This window comes from Schistocerca cancellata, chromosome 11, assembly GCF_023864275.1.
Source record: "Schistocerca cancellata isolate TAMUIC-IGC-003103 chromosome 11, iqSchCanc2.1, whole genome shotgun sequence".
Taxonomy (NCBI): domain Eukaryota; kingdom Metazoa; phylum Arthropoda; class Insecta; order Orthoptera; family Acrididae; genus Schistocerca; species Schistocerca cancellata.
Window position 1 is genome coordinate 51,857,595 of NC_064636.1, and position 15,617 is coordinate 51,873,211.

A 15,617-nucleotide genomic window follows, 5' to 3' on the forward strand; every position below is an offset into this window, starting at 1 on the left:
CTGAGCAGTATTCAAGCAGTGGGCGAACAAGCGTACTGTAACCTACTTCCTTTGTTTTCGGATTGCATTTCCTTAGGATTCTTCCAATGAATCTCAGTCTGGCATCTGCTTTACCGACAATCAACATTATATGATCATTCCATTTTAAATCACTCCTAATGCGTACTCCCAGATAATTTATGGTATTAACTGCTTCCAGTTGCTGACCTGCTATGCGGGAAATAACTTTAGAATGGGTCTTTAAAATTACTGAAATAGCTGTGGCTTGCGAAATCTGTTTGTTCATTTAACATAAGTTCTGTTTTTTTTTTATTTTGTGGAGGTATATCTCCAGTTGCTCTAACAGATTTAGGGTCTTACCCTTGGGTTCATTATCTAGTACTACCAAATTGTTTTCTACATTATTGATGACTTTTTCGTTTCCAACATATGTTGTGTAGTGACTGATTTTTAGAAGTGGTTCACAAGGAAAGCATTTGCGTGTTCTTGAAAACGGGTTTTGAAGTTTCTGCCTGTTTCCCCTACATAGTAGGCAGGACAACTGGGGCAAGATACTTTGTACACTGCACTGTTGTTGTATGTGTGCGTGTTTGATTTTACGATATGGACGAGCAAGTTTCCTAACTTATTATTAGTTGAGAATGAAACTTTTTTTTTAAAGGTTTGCAATTTTTTGTGATAAGGAGCCCAGGTATGGATACTGGCGAATATTTTCTCTTCTTTCACAGTGTGGCCATTCGTTGTCTTGCTTTAGTGCATTTTTCTCTCTAAATTGTCAACTATTTTGGCTGTGTAGCCAATGTTTATGATAATACTCTGTATTGTACCTGTCTCATTCTTGAGGGTATTTTCTTCTAAATCAAGAGGCCCCGTGTGGTGAGCTCCCTTTAGCTTCAGGGTGTTGGCACACCTGCATCTTGCGGTTTATAGGCTAAAGTTCCTGATTCTGTGCCCAAAATGCAGAAGATTCGCCAGCCATAGTAGACAACATACACTGAACCACCAAATAAAGCGGTATAGGTATGCGTATTCAAGTTAAGGCAGAATACATGAACTATTGTTGTCGGTGTTGGTGTGCTGTTGATTCTGATGAGAACACCACAACCACTGAACAGTTTATCACAGTAACTCACTCTCTGCCCTACCTTCCTATCCATAACGAATTCTACTTCCGTTATACCATTTGCTGAGCGTAAAACTCTTCAAACATTCATATACAGTGTGTTACAAAAAAGTACGGCCAAATTTTCAGGAAACATTCCTCACACACAAAGAGAGAAAATATGTTATGAGGACATGTGTCCGGAAACGCTTACTTTCCATGTTACAGCTCATTTTATTACTTCTCTTCAAATCACATTAATCATGGAATGGAAACACACAGCAACAGAACGTACCAGCGTGACTTCAAACACTTTGTTTCAGGAAATATTCAAAATGTCCTCCGTTAGCGAGGATACATGCATCCACCCTCCGTCGCATGGAATCCCTGATGCGCTGATGCAGCCCTGGCGAATGGCGTATTGTATCACAGCCGTCCACAATACGAGCACGAAGAGTCTCTACATTTGGTACCGGGGTTGGGTAGACAAGAGCTTTCAAATGCCCCCATAAATGAAAGTCAAGAGGGTTGAGGTCAGGAGAGCGTGGAGGCCACAGAATTGGTCCGCCTCTACCAATCCGTCGGTCACCGAATCTGTTGTTGAGAAGCGTACGAACACTTCGACTGAAATGTGCAGGAGCTCCATCGTGCATGAACCACATGTTGTGTCGTACTTGTGAAGGCACATGTTCTAGCAGCACAGGTAGAGTATCCCGTATGAAATCGTGATAACGTGCTCCATTGACCGTAGGTGGACGAAACTAAAATGAGCTCTAACATGGAAATTAAGCGTTTCCGGACACATGTCCACATAACATCTTTTCTTTATTTGTGTGTGAGGAATGTTTCCTGAAAGTTTGGCCGTACCTTTTTGTAACACCCTGTATACACAGCAGTGTTTAATGTTGTTCCACAAAACATGGGACCCACAATACGAGCTGCTGACGCGCGCACACAACACTCCAAGAGGTTTCTCACTACTCATATACGGATTGCTGTTGTGGGAGATTACATGCCCTGTCAGATGCAACCAGGCTTCATCACTCTTGAAATACAGGATCGGATCCAAAATTCCATTCTCACATGTTCGACATAGCCAATCACAGTAATTCACACGCCTCGCTGTATCTACACTCCTGAAAATTGAAATAAGAACACCGTGAATTCATTGTCCCAGGAAGGGGAAACTTTATTGACACATTCCTGGGGTCAGATACATCACATGATCACACTGACAGATCCACAGGCACATAGACACAGGCAACAGAGCATGCACAATGTCGGAACTAGTACAGTGTATATCCACCTTTCGCAGCAATGCAGGCTGCTATTCTCCCATGGAGACGATCGTAGAGATGCTGGATGTAGTCCTGTGGAACGGCTTGCCATGCCATTTCCACCTGGCGCCTCAGTTGGACCAGCGTTCGTGCTGGACGTGCAGACCGCGTGAGACGACGCCTCATCCAGTCCCAAACATGCTCAATGGGGGACAGATCCGGAGATCTTGCTGGCCAGGGTAGTTGACTTACACCTTCTAGAGCACGTTGGGTGGCACGGGATACATGCGGACGTGCATTGTCCTGTTGGAACAGCAAGTTCCCTTACCGGTCTAGGAATGGTAGAACGATGGGTTCGATGACGGTTTGGATGTACCGTGCACTATTCAGTGTCCCCTCGACGATCACCAGTGGTGTACGGCCAGTGTAGGAGATCGCTCCCCACACCATGATGCCGGGTGTTGGCCCTGTGTGCCTCGGTCGTATGCAGTCCTGATTGTGGCGCTCACCTGCACGGCGCCAAACACGCATACGACCATCATTGGCACCAAGGCAGAAGCGACTCTCATCGATGAAGACGACACGTCTCCATTCGTCCCTCCATTCACGCCTGTCGCGACACCACTGGAGGCGGGCTGCACGATGTTGGGGCGTGAGCGGAAGACGGCCTAACGGTGTGCGGGACCGTAGCCCAGCTTCATGGAGACGGTTGCGAATGGTCCTCGCCGATACCCCAGGAGCAACAGTGTCCCTAATTTGCTGGGAAGTGGCGGTGCGGTCCCCTACGGCACTGCGTAGGATCCTACGGTCTTGGCGTGCATCCGTGCGTCGCTGCGGTCCGGTCCCAGGTCGACGGGCACGTGCACCTTCCGCCGACCACTGGCGACAACATCGATGTACTGTGGAGACCTCACGCCCCACGTGTTGAGCAATTCGGCGGTACGTCAACCCGGCCTCCCGCATGCCCACTATACGCCCTCGCTCAAAGTCCGTCGACTCCACATACGGTTCACGTCCACGCTGTCGCGGCATGCTACCAGTGTTAAAGACTGCGATGGTGCTCCATATGCCACGGCAAACTGGCTGACACTGACGGCGGCGGTGCACAAATGCTGCGCAGCTAGCGCCATTCGACGGCCAACACCGCGGTTCCTGGTGTGTCCGCTGTGCCGTGCGTGTGATCATTGCTTGTACAGCCCTCTCGCAGTGTCCGGAGCAAGTATGGTGGGTCTGACACACCGGTGTCAATGTGTTCTTTTTTCCATTTCCAGGAGTGTATTTTCTTTTAGTTCCTCGACAGTCGTCCTTTCGCGCGGCTTCCTCACTACATGGTGTGAAACACTTTGGGAAGCCCTGCGCGAAACGTTCACAATTTACATGTCGACTTCTTTGGTCTCCGGATCATTCGCGCTCGAATATCCGCGATCAAAGCAGATGTATGAACAGACGCCGGCCGCGGTGGCCGTGCGGCTCTGGCGCTGCAGTCCGGAACCGCGGGACTGCTACGGTCGCGGGTTCGAATCCTGCCTCGGGCATGGGTGTGTGTGACGTCCCTAGGTTAGTTAGGTTTAAGTAGTTCTAAGTTCTAGGGGACTTACGACCTAAGATGTTGAGTCCCATAGTGCTCAGAGCCATTTGAACCATTTTTTGAACAGACGGGGCTAGATTCCTACTTGCGTTTGCAGCTGACTTTAGTACACTACTTTGTAACGAAATCCTGTATACTGCTATTTTCTGGTATGGAATCGCCAGCCAAGAAAATTCTTTGCAAAAATGTCCCGAGTGCCCTTAACCCTTAGCTACTACGAACGTTGATGGGACACAATGACTATGGAGGGGTCTCTCAGACAGCCATTTTATGTTTTTTTTCGTATAAAACAACTATTTTTGTGAATACACACTGAAGCGTCAAAGAAACTGCTATAGGCATGCGTTATCAAATACAATGATATGTAAACAGGTAGAATACGGCACTGCGGTCGGCAACACCCTATATACTTGTAAGACAACAAGCGTCTCGCACAGTTGTTAGATCGGTTACTACTGCTACAATGGCAGGTTATCAAGATTTGAGTGAGTTTGGACGTGGTGTTACAGTCAGAGCACGAGCGATGGGACACAGCACCTCCGAGGTAGCGACGAAGTGGGGATTTCCCCGTACGACTATTCCACGGGTGTACCGTGAGTATCATGAATCCGGTGAAAATCAAATCTGCATCACTGCGGCCGGAAAAAGATTCTTCAAGAACGGCACCAACAATGACTGAAGAGAATTGTTCTACGAGGTGCATTCAAGTTCTAAGGCCTCCGATTTTTTTTCTCCAGACTGGAAAGAGGTAGAAACATGCGCATTGTTTTAAAATGAGGCCGCGTTCATTGTCAATACATCCCAGAGATGGCAGCAGCGTACGGCAGATGGAATTTTACCGCCAGCGGCGAGAATGAGAACTGTTTTAAATACTTAAAATGACGACGTTTTCCTTACTTGAACAGCGAGCAATCATTCGTTTTCTGAATTTGCGTGGTGTGAAACCAATTGAAATTCATCGACAGTTGAAAGAGATATGTGGTGATGGAGTTATGGATGTGTCGAAAGTGCGTTCGTGGGTGCGACAGTTTAATGAAGGCAGAACATCGTGTGACAACAAGCCGAAACAACCTCGGGCTCGCACAAGCCGGTCTGACGACACGATCGAGAAAGTGGAGAGAATTGTTTTGGGGGATCGCCGAATGACTGTCGAACAGATCGCCTCCAGAGTTGGCATTTCTGTGTGTTCTCTGCACACAATCCTGCATGACGACCTGAAAATGCGAAAAGTGTCATCCAGGTGGATGCCACGAATGCTGAGGAACAACCACATGGCTGCCCGTGTGGCACATTGCCGAGCAATGTTGACGCGCAACGACAGCACGAATGGGACTTTCTTTTCGTCGGTTGCGACAATGGATGAGACGTGGATGCCATTTTTCAATCCAGAAACGCAGCGCCAGTCAGCTCAATGGAAGCACACAGATTCACTGCCACCAAAAAAATTTCGGGTAACCTCCAGTGCTGAAAAAATGATGGTGTCCATGTTCTAAAACAGCGAGGGTGTAATCCTTACCCATTGCGTTCCAAAGGGCACTACGGTAACAGGTGCATCCTACGAAAATGTTTTGAAGAACAAATTCTTTCCTGCACTGCAACAAAAACGTCCTGGAAGGGCTGCGCGTGTGCTGTTTCACCGAGACAACGCACCCGCACATCGAGCTAACGTTACGCAACAGTTTCTTCGTGATAACAACTTTGAAGTGATTCCTCATGCTCCCTACTCACCTGACTTGGCTCCTAGTGAGTTTTGGCTTTTTCCAACAATGAAAGACACTCTCCGTGGCCGCACATTCACCAGCCGTGCTGCTATTGCCTCAGCGATTTTCCAGTGGTCAAAACAGACTCCTAAAGAAGCCTTCGCCTTGCCATGGAATCATGGCGTCTGCATTGTGAAAAATATGTACGTCTGCAGTGCGATTACGTCGAGAAGCAACGCCAGTTTCATCGATTTTGGGTGAGTTGTTAATTAAAAAAAAAATCGGAGACCTTAGAATTTGAATGCACCTCGTACGTGACAGAAGTGCAACCCTTCCGCAAACTGCTGCAGATTTCAGTGCTGGGCCATCAGCAAGTGTCAGTGTGTGAATCATTCAAAGAAACATTATCGATATGGGATTTCGGAGCCGATGGCGGATGAATGTGTACGTGGAGACATCCTCATGAATCCATGGACCCTGCATGTCATCAGGGACTGTTCAAGCTGTTGGAGGCTCTGTAATGAGTGTATGCAGTTGGAGTGATATGGGACCCCCTGATATGTGTAGACATGACTCTGACAGGTAACGCGTGCGCTAGCATCCTTTCTGATCACCTGCATTCATTCATGTCCATTGTGCATTCCGACGGACTCTGGCAATTCCAGCAGGACAATGCGACACGCCACACGTCCAGAATTGATACAGAGTGGCTCCAGGAACACTCTTCTGAGTTTAAACCCTTCCGCTAGCCACCAGACTCCCCAGACATGAAAATTACTGAGCATACCTGGGATCCCTTGCAACGTGCTGATCAGAAGACATCTCCACCCCTTTGTGCTCCTACGGATTTATGGGCTGGCTTGCAGTATTCATGGTGTCAACTCCCTCCAGCACTACTAGGGTCATTAGTCGAGTCCACGCTACGTCGTGTTGCGGCAGTTGTGCGTGCTCGCGGGAGCCCTACACGATGTTAGCCTGATGTACCAGTTTCGTCGGCTCTTCAGTGTAATTCCCTTCTTTTACATTCCTAACTCTACCGAGGACATATTGGCCTTTTTTTAGTTCTGGTATTGAGATACACAAGAAAACGTACGAGTCCTGAGATGGAACGCTGAAGGGCGCTGCATGCATCGAGCTTGGTCTCATCTTCGGCATCGTTTTCCCAGCAGAACATATGAGTTATGTAAGAAGCGAGAACTGTCCCTTGCAGCGAGTTGTAGGCTAAAAGCGCCATTCATCTCTGGACGGCAGAGAGACGGGAAAATAGCTTCCGTCACTCCCATTACCCGACTGCCGGTCCTTTTAGAAAAATGCGACTCCTTGATGCTGGAAGCAGAAAGACGAATCGAGAAGCACACCGACGCTTACAACATATGAAGAAAATAGTATTTGCCATGACGACAAATATAAAAATGTTTGTCCCTCGTCATGGTAGTTTGTTGACATGTTTTCGCGGCTGCCGGAGTCCGGTTTGTTAACTTCCTTGAGAGAACGCACTTCTTTACTACCTATCTTGACCATGTTCCTAATAGGAACATGTACAGTATCTTATTATACTTTGAGTTTCTGAAATGGAAATTATTACATTGAAAGAATAACAGTACAGATTAATATTACATCGTTTTATTTATCCCGTTAGCACGTTACACTCTTCCCCAACAATGGCACACACACACACACACATACACACACACACACACACACACACACACACACACACACACGTGCGCGCGCGCGCGCGCTTTACCTGTTAAGCTCATTCCACATTCATGCTGCAGTAACCATACTACGTTTCATAAGCACATTAATATGAAGGGTATTCACTGACAGCGAAAGCTGTTTTTTTTCTATCTGTTTAAACTGCAACATATTCAATAACAAATCTGCTCTTTTGTCCAGAATTTCGTAAATAACCCCTCGCGACTTCCTGCTAATAAACCGAATCACTTGTGCCCTACAATGCGATGTACCACTTTCAGCTCTTATTAATTATCCCCTTTAGCAAATTCTTCTTACTGCAGGATGGCTGTTATTGAACTTTCGCTACTGGACACGGCGTACATAAAAACGAGTGAGTGATTGGGCTACTACGACTCATTGTGGAGACTTTTGTAAGGGCATACCGATGATTCAGAACGAATAAACCATTTAAAGAAACACAAAATGTTCAGATGTGTTGTGAAATCTTATGGAACATAACTGGTAAGGTCATCAGTCCCTAAGCTTACACACTACTTAACCTAAATTACCCTAAGGACAAACAGACACACACCCATGCCCGAGGGAGGAGTCGAACCTCCGCCGGGACCAGCTACACAGTACGAGGTGCATTCAAGTTCTAAGGCCTCCGATTTTTTTTCTAATTAACTACTCACCCGAAATCGATGAAACTGGCGTTACTTCTCGACGTAATCGCCCTGCAGACGTACACATTTTTCACAACGCTGACGCCACGATTCCATGGCAGCGGCGAAAGCTTTTTTAGGAGTCTGTTTTGACCACTGGAAAATCGCTGAGGCAATAGCAGCACGGCTGGTGAATGTGCGGCCACGGAGAGTGTCTTTCATTGTTGGAAAAAGCCAAAAGTCAGTCGGAGCCAGGTCAGGTGAGTAGGGAGCATGAGGAATCACTTCAAAGTTGTTATCACGAAGAAACTATTGCGTAACGTTAGCTCGATGTGCGGGTGCGTTGTCTCGGTGAAACAGCACACGCGCAGACCTTCCCGGACGTTTTTGTTGCAGTGCAGGAAGGAATTTGTTCTTCAAAACATTTTCGTAGGATGCACCTGTTACCGTAGTGCCCTTTGGAACGCAATGGGTAAGGATTACGCCCTCGCTGTTCCAGAACATGGACACCATCATTTTCTCAGCACTGGCGGTTACCCAAAATTTTTTTGGTGGCGGTGAATCTGTGTGCTTCCATTGAGCTGACTGGCGTTTTGTTTCTGGATTGAAAAATGGCATCCACGTCTCATCCATTGTCACAACCGACGAAAAGAAAATCCCATTAGTGCTGTCGTTGCGCGTCTACATTGCTCGGCAACATGCCACACGGGCAGCCGTGTGGTCGTCCGTCAGCATTCGTGGCACCCACCTGGATGAAACTTTTCGCATTTTCAGGTCGTCATGCAGGATTGTGTGCACAGAACCCACAGAAATGCCAACTCTGGAGACGATCTGTTCGACAGTCATTCGGCGATCCCCCAAAACACTTCTCTCCACTTTCTCGATCGTGTTGTCAGACCGGCTTGTGCGAGCCGGAGGTTGTTTCGGTTTGTTGTCACACAATGTTCTGCTTCATTAAACTGTCGCACACACGAAAGCACTTTCGACACATCCGTAACTCCATCACCACATGTCTCCTTCAACTGTCGATGAATTTCAATTGGTTTCACATCACGCAAATTCAGAAAACGAATGATTGCACGCTGTTCAAGCAAGGAAAACGTCGCAATTTTAAATATTTAAAACAGTTCTCATTCTTGCCGCTGGTGGTAAAATTCCATCTGCCGTACGGTGCTGCCATCTCTGGGACGTATTGACAATGAACGCGGCCTTATTTTAAAACAATGCACATGTTTCTATCTCTTTCCAGTCCAGAGAAAAAAAATCGGAGGCCTTAGAACTTCAATGCACCTCGTAATGGGGGCAGTTTGTGGAAACAGCGCGTGGTCTGCAGGGCCTGTGATCGCTGAATATCTGTCTGTCTATCTATCTATCTATCTATAGGCATCATAGTGGTCGACTACAAATGACAAATGAATCATACAACAATGTCTAAGGTGTACGTCTGACGTTAAACAAACTGTACAACTCAGTGTGCATGGGTGTATGGGTGTGATACTGTTAGTTACGTAAGCCCATCCACCACGGCGAGGTAGGTCGTATCGCATATGATGGGAAAAATCGGTTTTTAATTGTCCTGAGGCCAAAAACCACATGAAAAGCATCACTCACATCAGTTTTTATTTGTCCTCAGGCCCTAAAAAGGGCCATCACAGAAGTTGGGATGGAAAACATAAGTACAAAGAAGGTAGCTGCGAAGAAACCATGGGTAACAGAAGAAATACTTCAGTTGATTGATGAAAGGAGGAAGTACAAACATGTTCCGGGAAAATCAGGAATACAGAAATACAAGTCGCTGCGGAAAGAAATAAATAGGAAGTGCAAGGAAATTCAGACGAAATGGCTGCAGGAAAAACACATCGAAAAAGATATGATTGTCGGAAGGACACACTCAGCATACAGGAAAGTCAAAACAACCTTTGGTGACGTTGAAAGCAACGGTGGTAACATTACGAGTGCAACGGGAATTCCACTGTTAAATGCAGAGGAGAGAGCAGATAGGTGAAAAGAATACATTGAAAGCCTCTATAAGTGTGAAGATTTGTCTGATGTGATAGAAGAAGAGCCAGGAGTCGATTTAGAAGAGATAGGGGACCCAGTATTAGAATCGGAATTTAAAAGAGCTTTGGAGGACTTACGGTCAAATAAGGCAGAAGGGATAGATAACATTCCATCAGAATTTCTAAAATCATTGGGGGAAGTGGCAACAAAATGACTATTCACGTTGGTGTGTAGAATATATGAGTCTGGCGATATACCATCTGACTTTCGGAAAAGCATCATCCACACAATTCCGAAGACGGCAAGAGCTGACAAGTGAGAGAATTATCGCACAATCAGCTTAACAGCTCATACATCCAAGTTGCTTGCAAGAATAATATACAGAAGAATGGAAAAGAAAATTGAGAATGCGCTAGGTGACTATCAGTTTGGCTTTAGTAAAAGTAAAGGGACGAGAGAGGCAATTCTGACGTTTCGGCTAATAATGGAAGCAAGGCTAAAGAAAAATCAAGACACTTTCACAGGATTTGTCGACCTGGAAAAAGCGTTCGACAATATAAAATGGTGCAAGCTGTTCGAGATTCTGAAAAAAGTAGGGGTAATCTATAGGGAGAGACGGGGCATATACAATATGTACAACAACCAAGAGGGAATAATAAGAGTGGACGATCAAGAACGAAGTGCTCGTATTAAGAAGGGTGTATGAAAAGGCTGTAGCCTTTCGCTCCTACTCTTCAATCTGTACATCGAGGAAGCAATGATGGAAATAAAACAAAGATTCGGGAGTGGAATCAAAATACAAGGTGAAAGGATATCAATGATACGATTCGCTGATGACATTGCTATCCTGAGTGAAAGTGAAGAAGAATTAAATGATCTGCTGAACGGAATGAACAGTCTAATGAGTACACAGTATGGTTTGAGAGTAAATCGGAGAAAGACGAAGGTAATGAGAAGTAGTAGAAATGAGAACAGCGAGAAACTTAACATCAGGATTGATGGTCACGAAGTCAATGAAGTTAAGAAATTCTGCTACCTAGGCAGTAAAATAACCAATGACGGACGGAGCAAGGAGGACATCAAAAGCAGACTCGCTATGGCAAAAAAGGCATTTCTGGCCAAGAGAAGTCTACTAATATCAAATACCGGCCTTAATTTGAGGAAGAAATTTCTGAGGATGTACGTCTGGAGTACAGTATTGTATGGTAGTGAAAGATGGACTGTGGGAAAACCGGAACAGAAGAGAATCGAAGCATTTGAGATGTGGTGCTATAGACGAATGTTGAAAATTAGGTGGACTGATAAGATAAGGAATGAGGAGGTTCTACGCAGAATCGGAGAGGAAAGGAATATGTGGAAAACACTGAGAAGGAGAATGGACAGGATGATAGGACATCTGCTAAGATCATGACTTCCATGGTGCTAGAGGAAGCTGTAGAGGGCAAAAACTGTAGAGGAAGACAGAGATTGGAATACGTCAAGCAAATAATTGATGACGTAGGTTGCAAGTGCTACTCTGAGATGAAGAGGTTAGCACAGGAAAGGAATTCGTGGCGGCCCGCATCAAACCAGTCAATAGACTGATGACCAAAAAAAAAGAGGCCAAAAAAACGCATCAATCAAAATCAAATCTGATTATTACTTGTCGTGTGACTGGCGCAAAACATCTTCATGTTCAATATCGTGTCCAACGTTTTCTGCAACAAGCTGAAATCGTGAAACAGCTTGTTCCATAACTGGTCGAAGTGTTTCCGGGGTCCCGTTCAGAAAGTGTTGCGCAATGCGTGCCTTCAATGCAATAACACAATGCTGAACACAACATCTTTCAGATGGCTCCACAGCAAGAAGTCACACGGATTGAGATCAGGTGATCGGGAAGTCCAGGCTGTAGGGAAATGGCGACTGATAATTCTAACATTTCCTGAATGGCGCTTCAGCAGCTGCTTAACTGGATTTGCAATGTGCGGAGGTGTGCGATCTTGCATAAAAATGATCCCATCCACCAATCCACACTATTGGAGAGCTGGAATGATGTGGTTGCGCAAAAGACACTGATAGCGCTTTCCCAGTGACGGTACAGGTAACAGGACCGGAAGCACCTGTCTCTTCGAAAAAATATGGCCCTATGATAAACGATGACGTAAACCCGCACCACAAAGTGATCTTTTCAGGCTGAAGTGGTGCTGGTTGATTTGCGTGTGGATTTTCCGTTGCCCATATTCGACAGCTCTGTGTATTGACATATCCTGTTAGATGGAGACGGGCTTCGTCTGTCCACAAAATCTTCCACGGCCAATCATTGTCCACTTCCATGCGAGCAAGAAATTCTAAAGCGAGGGTCTCTCGTGCTGGCAGGTCAACAGGAAGGATTTGCGAAATACCTTACACATACAACCTGGTAAGGCTCTGAGCACTGTGGGACTTGACTTCTAAGGTCTTCAGTCCCCTAGAACTTAGAACTACTTAAACCTAACTAACCTAAGGACATCACACACATCCATGCCCGAGGCAGGATTCGAACCTGCGACCGTAGCGGTCGCGCGGTTCCAGACTGAAGCGCCTCGGTCAGAGCGGCCGGCCATGAAGTCTAACATCCGGCTCCTACGCACAATTGTACCACTTACAGAACAGTTCTTCTCTGGTGATTTTCTCGGAATTTCCAAAGTAGTGCATATTACTACTTGCACCTTATGTTGTTTTAATGGCCCTCTAAAGTTCTCCAAAGTTTGAAATGAATCTGTGATGCCAACGTCGTGGCCTTCACTCGTTAGTAATTCAGCCAAGTAAAGAGAATTTGCTGTGATATGTTCACTTCATGGTTTTTCAATTTCAAACATTAAAAATTCACAACAAATCGCTCATCTCCTGATCGACACTGTCAACAATCTTCATTAGCATTTCTAGTGGAGACTGAAGAGTATCTGAAATGATAGCAATTTTCCTGTCGTCTGTAAACCGTGACAGATGGTAGCATTTCTACTGCAGTTCACAAAACATGGCTAACAGCAGCGTATCTACTATGATTGGTAACTTTCGTAAACAGTAGCACATGATGTGAAATTGCTGCCATTTTTCTGGCACTCAAATCTTCCTCTGCGTAAAAACTTGAAAATCTCTTCTTAATACGAAACTGCTTGCGTGACTAACAAGGAGAGCTCCCCAGCGGTGGAATCGACTTTTTGAAACCAAATACACGGTGATGCAGGTTTAACCTGGTGGGCGCTCATTTGCGAGTAATTGACGAAAAAGATTCGGGATGTTGTGTGACACTCAACAGCGTCAAAACAGGTGTGTTAAAAAGCATGGTTGAATAGCGTAATGGATCTTCGCATGCAGGAAGTTGTGGGTTCGAATCTCGGCAGATGCAGTACAGTTATTTTCTTTTTAAATCGTTGTCAAAGTGACCTTGATCAATACTTTTATTCAGTTAATTGGTCAAATGAAATGTTCTATTCCTATTCATTTGTCACATCATTTTCATCACTGTATGAAGTTTTTCATATCTTTCATTTTGTGTTTGTGTTATTGTTTTTCCAGACGGGACTTCCGTGATCATGAATTTAATTATATTTATCTACTGTAATATTCAATTATTTGAAAATTCCGATCTATCAGTTAGAAAACAAGACTAAATAATCTATTTATATTGAGTGTGCAATGGCGTAAAAATGTATTTTTCGTTACCAGATACGCAAATTTTTTGAACGGTAATCTTCATACAAACACAACCTAAATAACTACTGCACTATGGACTAAATAATGCAGATGAAGATTTAAATAAAAAAAAAGATTTATAAGGAAACGAAACTCAAGGAAAATGAGAAACAGACATAATGAATGCAATAATGTGGACGAAAAAACAGGGCGATAAAATAAAAGAATTTAAATCAAAATTAATACATCAAAGTAATGAAAAACACATGAACAAAGGTTTCAAGTGGAGAAAGAATGATAAGAAGAAAAATGAGAGCCATTGACTAAGTTGATGTTACGGTTACAATTATATGTCAACAGAATGGAAATAAAACCTTATATTTAAATCAGTTAACTGAGTGAAAATGATGATCAAAGTTCTTTCGATTAAGATTTAAAAATAAAAAGAATTTTCTGCGCTTAACGAGATCTTTTCTGTTTCTGCGATTTTTCAGTTACATATTTTCAAAATAAACCACTTTGCAGATCATTTTTAATATGTATTTTTAAACTGTGTCTGCTTGGATCAAACTCATAAGCTTAAGGTGGAAGACTTCACTAGTGAGAAAAAACGAAGCAGAGTCTCCCATGTTATTCAAGTTGACAAAAATAATTATAAGAACTCCAAGGATTCGAATACACAAGCTTCTCCATGTAAAGCTATTATGCTATCCATTACATCACTCAACCATATTACATAATACAACTTTATTAACGCTATTGTGTGTCACAGAAAATATCGAAATTTATTTCGTCAAATGCTCGCAAATCAAGGACCAGTAGTGTGAATGGCTGCAGAGTTTGTTACCAGGGACCTTAACCTACGTAGCCGTATAGATGGTATCAAAAAGTCGATCCTAGCGTTGGGGACCTCTCCTTGTAAGATGAGGTCTTAATAAATACTTGAGCCTAAGTTCAGAATGGCCGATTTCACTCGGCTTCTGCCGTCTACAGCGCCCGATGTTGCCACTGTTAATGACTTCAGATGTCAGTGACTGGCTGAAAGACAAGGAGAGAAATACACACTATTGGCCATTAAAATTGCTACACCAAGAAGAAATGCAGATGATCAACGGGTATTCATTGGACAAATACACTCCTGGAAATGGAAAAAAGAACACATTGACACCGGTGTGTCAGACCCACCATACTTGCTCCGGACACTGCGAGAGGGCTGTACAAGCAATGATCACACGCACGGCACAGCGGACACACCAGCAACCGCGGTGTTGGCCGTCGAATGGCGCTAGCTGCGCAGCATTTGTGCACCGCCGCCGTCAGTGTCAGCCAGTTTGCCGTGGCATACGGAGCTCCATCGCAGTCTTTAACACTGGTAGCATGCCGCGACAGCGTGGACGTGAACCGTATGTGCAGTTGACGGACTTTGAGCGAGGGCGTATAGTGGGCATGCGGGAGGCCGGGTGGACGTACCGCCGAATTGCTCAACACGTGGGGCGTGAGGTCTCCACAGTACATCGATGTTGTCGCCAGTGGTCGGCGGAAGGTGCACGTGCCCGTCGACCTGGGACCGGACCGCATCGACGCACGGATGCACGCCAAGACCGTAGGATCCTACGCAGTGCCGTAGGGGACCGCACCGCCACTTCCCAGCAAATTAGGGACACTGTTGCTCCTGGGGTATCGGCGAGGACCATTCGCAACCGTCTCCACGAAGCTGGGCTACGGTCCCGCACACCGTTAGGCCGTCTTCCGCTCACTCCCCAACATCGTGCAGCCCGCCTCCAGTGGTGTCGCGACAGGCGTGAATGGAGGGACGAATGGAGACGTGTCGTCTTCAGCGATGAGAGTCGCTTCTGCCTTGGTGCCAATGATGGTCGTATGCGTGTTTGGCGCCGTGCAGGTGAGCGCCACAATCAGGACTGTATACGACTGAGGCACACAGGGCCAACA